Here is a 6,680-nt window from a genome sequence, read left to right on the forward strand (position 1 = left end):
TAGTGAATCCAATGGGGCAAGAGGTGAAAAGGACTAAATTTCAGTCAAGACAACAAGCAAAGTACAAAGAATACAGTTTCTCTTTCATGTGCTTTGATCGTCTTTCCTGTTTTACCCTTAATGAATACTTTCTCAAAACTAAAAATAAAACACTGCATTCTATTAAGTTGCGCTCTTCTTCCTAGGGAATTTGAAATGTGTTAAGTGTGTGTTTCTCATCTCTGAATAGGAATATATATTTTCATATGTATAGTTCACACATATATATGCATACATATAATTTTCTTTTGCTGGGAAGCAGACAATGGTCAAGAGAAAGAGGAAAAGAAAACCCACACTGGAGACCCCAAAACAAATGTTAGTTTCTTTACATTGGTTTTACATCTAGTTACTGGCACGGACCAGACTCAGTCTGGCAAATTGCATTTGCAGTGGTGGCATAAAACCTCACACGTGCCACGAGAAGCTGGGAATTGAAAGGCCAGTAGTTGTTCCCTATCCTCCACTCAGTGTTGGAGAGACAGTTCCTTGAACGGCCGCAAACAGTAGCCTCTGGGAGGTAATGAGCTGAGAAAGATGCTAAGGAAGAGAAAAATGTTTCATGTCAAAATTATGGTGCACCATGATGCATGCTCAAGGTGAAAGTTGATTTGTTTTAGATAATGTGCCACAAGGTCTCATACTATTCTGACTGGGGAGTGAAAACATAAGAGATGTTATCCCAGATGCCTTGATGTTTTGATTTGATTTCCCTAGCTTGCTTGTGCCGCACACAAAGGCCACACATGCACGCCCTCATAGTGCATGAGCACACATTACTCGGGGCGGTGCTATCCTATCTGGGTGCCAGGGACAGCTTGCTTACCTGAGCGTGAACCCTTTGCCATAGTGGAATGACAGTAATATATACATGGTCAGCAATTGTACTCATTACCAATAAACTCTCTCTAACCATATGATTTAAATAATCATATTAATAAATACATGATACTTGTACGTACAAGTCACCTTTTCTCCCCCACTGATGGCTTTGATTACTTTGACAGACTAAGATACGTTAATGATACAAATTAGGAGAAAGAAGAATTAAAAGGGTGTTTAACTCTGATGCCAGGCTGTCAATTTTCTATAGTGCTACCAACTTACAGATAGATGATTAAAATTGTTTCGTTTAGGAATTTTGAATATTTTAAAAATTGAATGGGTTTCTGGGGGAGGAAAAAAGAAAGAAAAATCTGTGCTTAGCTAATTAGACATCCCATTTGATTTAACAATAGAACAGAATTATTCTTTGAGCATTGTGATCATCCTACGTTACTATAAGAGCCTATGTTTTGCTCTTATAAAATGTATTTATAAAATTTTGCTAGTGTGTTTATCTAATTTCTTTTAGTTGATATTATTCATACATTTTCTTTATATACAGATTTATAGAGGGAAGTGACTCTTTAATTTGTTTCTAAAGCTATCATTTACAAAACATGATGCCAGATACTGTGGGTAAGTCGCAGAAACATAAATATGGTTCTTTTCGCTGAGGGGCTAAAGTATAGCAGGAAAAAAATGCCTCACAAACAACCATGTTTTCTAGAATCTTGTGAGTGACACGGCAGTACAACGTACTTTGCACAGAGGTAATATGGAGCTTGGATTTTTCAATCAGTGTCATTAAGCCTTGATTCAATCGCTACATAACTACATACGTCTTCACAAATTTACTTAATTTATTTGGGTTTCCATTACATTACCTTAAGTAGGAGGAAAATAACACCTGTCTTTCTGATGTGGGTGACTATTAATTGAGCTAATACAGGAGAGACATTAAGAACAGGCTGGTGTATATTTAGTGCTTTCATGACACCCAGTGGTTACCCTACATGTCAAATGTATCCCTCTGGTTTTCTCAGCTTTCTTCTTTGTCCTGACTTCTAGACTATAAACCATTTCAGGTCAGAGATTATGTCTTATTTACTGTCGTATTACCACTGATTCAATAAGATTTGAATAGTGTGTATTAAAGGAATAAAGGGATGGATGAATGTTTGATCATCAGTTGGCTAAACAGCATTTATCTGTTTACACACTCAAGCAAGATTTGTATCCTCAGTCCCATGGGATGGCCATCTATGTCTGAAGATACAATATTAGAAAGCACATGTTTGGAAGCATAAAAAGTCAGAACCCCTATCTCAACTAATGTAAGATGGACTAGTTCTGGGGTCTTGTGTGGGGCAGCACGCCACTCTCATATTCCAATGAGACAAATGTCCAAGGAGACAATGCAACATTTGTCCATTGAACAAATGTCCAATGTCCAAATTTAGTACAATACACATATGCAGCAGTACTATGCATGTCAGAAAGAACCCAAGGTGCCAGATTTGAAGTGTAAAAATCCACCTGAGTTGAATTCCAGGGTCTGTCAACTTGCTAAATAAGTGACCTTAAGTAAATGACTTATTGCTCTGAAACGTAGATTTTTGTCTTTATTATAAAATAGAATTACTTGCCCTAACTATATCATGTAAGGTAGGTATTTAAAAAGCACTCTTGAATAGTGTGTGTGCATGTGTGTGTACATATTAATTAACTATATTGTACCTTTTTGAGATGGGAAGATGCTGTCACCATAAGAATATGTAATGATCAAAACTTTCAGAGAAACAAGATTAATACACATTAAACAACAACAACTAATAGGGTCGGTTCTATGTCAGGTATGAGCATTAACATTTCAGTGGATGAATAGTGATTAAAAACTTTCTAAAGTAGAGATGAATGCAAGATTAGTTTTATGGACTGGGGATAAATTTTGATTAAGTCTTCTGAATCAAATGTATTTTAGGAAATTCTTAAGTTCTACCTTTCCAGAAACTAAAAAATTAAGTAATTTGTTTCAGCTTCTTGGGTCTACTAAATGAGAATCAAAAATATTCTGTTTGGATATCAAAGGCATCCTTTAAGTTCTTTGTGTTGCTGCTGGCAAAGCCCTCATTAGATGGAATTTTAAATAACTTCTGATGAGGACAGTCCCTCGAGGGGAACTGATTTAGGAAAAATAAGCCCAACTATTCTTCTCAGGCATACTTATTTAATCATATAGATTATTGATGCTCTTAAGAACCATTTTACACTTAAAATAAATAATAGAAATAGCATTCTTTGGGATATATATATACCACTGTGACATGGTGAGGATGATGTTTGTGATAAAGGCAATGATCAAATGGAAGAGGTGGTAATGCCAATAATAATAATAATAATCAATATTCAGTGAGTTCTTACTCTCAACATATATTATGGTGACTGCGTTACCTTATTTAATCATCTTAATAACCCACAATATGACACAAGATATATAATGTAAATTACCATATTTTGTAAAATGAGGAAACAAAGGTATATGAAATTATTTTCCAGTTATATAGCTAATAAAGACTGTGCTAGATTTTAAATCCAGAATTCTCTCTCAAGGATTACAGTAGGCAGTACAGTTATTTTACTTCCTTACAGCAAATTCTATTCCTCCCATCTTTTATGGCAACTAATTCCAAGATTCCTGTAAGTCAATCCTTAAATGTAATTTTTCTGACCAAAAGGATGTAACACTTAATTCAAAATGTTTAGATGTTAATTGACCACCTCTTGTAAGACAGGCTGTATTCTAGGTACTGTGTACCTAGATATCATAGTGAATAAAGCAGAGAAAAATCCCTGCTCTTAGGAATTTCACGATAATAAGAGACCAACCTATCAAGAAAAACAAACAAAAAATATACAGTAGTAATGCAGTACTTATGATCATGAACTTTGAGGTTAGAAGCTAAATCTAACCATCATTTCTACCAATGATTCTGGAAACGTTATTTATCTCTCTGAAATCTAGTTTCTTCAACTTGTACATAAAAATAATATCTAATTGTAAAGAGGGTTTTTTTATGATATGACATATTTATAAAGAGCTTAGCAAAGGACTTGGAATGAGGGCTTGGAGAGGTAGTTATTTGTAAGTGTATCACAGATGCATGTACAAAGGTAATGATGTGGGAGTGATAGGTTATACAAATACTCACCTCCAATTCCTCCTCCTATTTCTTCACACTTCTATCCTTAAAGACAAATACCGTATGATCTCACTTATGTGTGAAATCTAATGAACAAAGTAAACTGACAGACAAAATAGAAACAGAAGCGTGGATAAATGGAACAGACTGACAGCAGTTTGAGGGGAGGGGGAATTGGATGAAAGGTAGTGAAGAGATTAGCCAAAGAACATATGTGCATAGCCCATGGACACAGACAACAGTGTGGTGATGGCCAGAGGGGGGGAGAGGATGGGGTCTGGGAAGAGGGGGGGCAAAAGGGGGAAAAATTGGGACATCTGCAATAGCATCAATAAAAGAATAAAAATTAAAACAAAGTGTATATATATATTTATGTTTATAAAGCATTTAAATATATATTTAAATATATAAATATATTAAGTATTTATATATAAATTATATATATGTATATGTACATATATATGTAATTTCCTCCAGGAAGACATTTAATACAAAGTAATTCAATTCTTACAAACATTTTCTTACCAACATCATCAACACATTAATCCTTAATCTATGAGCCTTAAAATTCCTTTGATTTGATTTTGTTTTGTGTGTGGTATTTGGTGATTGTCAACCATGCTCTTTATTTCGGGTCACATGAGTCAAGGACCACGTGACTCAATTAGTACAATCACATTTTCTGGTGGGTTTGGAGAAAGAAGCTAGTTTTGTGTCTAATTTTCGACAGTGCATGGAGGGGGATGTAAAGGGTAAATAAATGTGTGGTGGTCATTGGGCTACTCACTGGGAGAGGAACCAGCCTGAACTTGTGGCTGATACTGGACAAGGCAGGCAGAGTGACAACTCCTGGGCAGCTAAAGCAAGTCAGTCCTGATTTCCAACCAAACCTGGCTCTTCCAGTTATAAAAGCTGAAATCAAAAGAGCAAAATCTATTTCTTTGATGTGTACCATTTACGCTAGTTTGAGTTGCTTTTCTTTTATCTGAAACATCAAGAGTCCTAACACACACCAAAACTGGCCCATTATTATTATAGGGCAGAAAAATCAAGGGATGAATATATTTTTCACGCATCCTATTCAGTCAAGTGACATAATGACAGACCCAGCTGAAGCCCATACATATGCTCCAACCTGCATTCCAGGCCAACCTCAAGCTCAACACTGTACAAACCTGTGACAGCTCATGAAATGAGAATGCCGGGTCTTTGATTACCAGGCCACTGTGGTCTCCCGATACTGCTTACTAATATGTGAAGAATCAAATCCTGCAATTAAAAGTCTCGATGTTGAGATGCTTGGCCTTTTGCAAATGAAAATTACAACAAGGACATAGCAGGATAGCTCAATACCAAAGAAATTGTTTGACACAGTTTCAGAAAGATCTTCACCAAATCTGATTTATTTACAATGCATTATTATCATTATTAAATTCTTTACTTTGCCCTTTTTTCAACAGGGATAGATTACTAATGGATGGGACTGACATTACCTTCCCTATCTCCAAGGAACTTGTTCTCGTGTTTGTTTATTCCTGAACACACAGATACAGAACTCTGGTGTGGGTTGACTCGCATAATTGTGAAAGTTCTTGTATGATTTTTTTTCATTTAAACATGTCAGGGAAGAAATTTGCAACGAATAATGAAATGGATGCAAACACTCATCAGTCAAGAGCTGTCTGCCACTCCAGTGCTAGCAGAAGCATCCTCAGAGTGACAGCACAAATGCATGCGGGCAGGCCATCAGAGCTTTAGAAATAAAACGAAATGTTCACGCCAGCGCCGCGAATCTCTAAGGCTCTGACAGCTGGGCTGCAATTTCCTTTTTTACATGAGGTTTGAATTTCTTTATTAAATCATTTTCACTCTCACCCTATGACTGTCACACACATGCCAATACCATTGATGGCTAACAAAAAGTGGTGTATCTGTAATCTTTAGAAAATGATGTCCTGTAGACATATTTATGATTTATTTTATAAATCAGGGAGAATATGAGATTTGTTAACTTTCTGACAGTATGCTATTTAATCACATTAAAAAGTACTTTAAAAATCAAAGAAAGTAACAAGAAATAAAAGCAATTTTACTCAGTTCACCACTGTTCTCGTAACTATCAACTGCCATTCTTTTTTAAAGATGCATTAAAAAAAACTAGGGGGATGGAAATAGGAGGGAGGAGAGAGGGTAGGTGGGTGGGCTGGGATAGGAGTAAAAGACAGAAAACTGTACTTGAACAACAATTAAAATGTTGTAAAAGGATGTGTTAAGTATGAAAGAGTATAACTCTGAAGAAACACTAAGATTGAAATCCATACTGCTCTTGATTTGCTTTGGTTATTGCTTGAGAAGCCCAAATGTTGAAGCCAAATTTATTTACAGTATGCCAACTTTATGTACAATAGTTACTTTTTTTATCAGTTCAGTCATAGATTGTTGCTTTAATGACAAAGGCCTGGGGCATGATTTGTCAAGTTTTAAATCTGCTTCTGGCCTAGTTTGGGACACATGAAGCATGCCAGTGAAAGGAAGAAATCTTGTTAGTGCATAGGGATAAATAGAAATGTCCATCTCAATGTTCATTTCCAGCGGGGAAAAGCAGATGTATTCTGA

The sequence above is a fragment of the Sturnira hondurensis genome, unplaced genomic scaffold (assembly GCF_014824575.4).
Source record: "Sturnira hondurensis isolate 20B ecotype Veracruz unplaced genomic scaffold, ASM1482457v3 Scaffold0025370, whole genome shotgun sequence".
Classification (NCBI taxonomy): Eukaryota; Metazoa; Chordata; class Mammalia; order Chiroptera; family Phyllostomidae; genus Sturnira; species Sturnira hondurensis.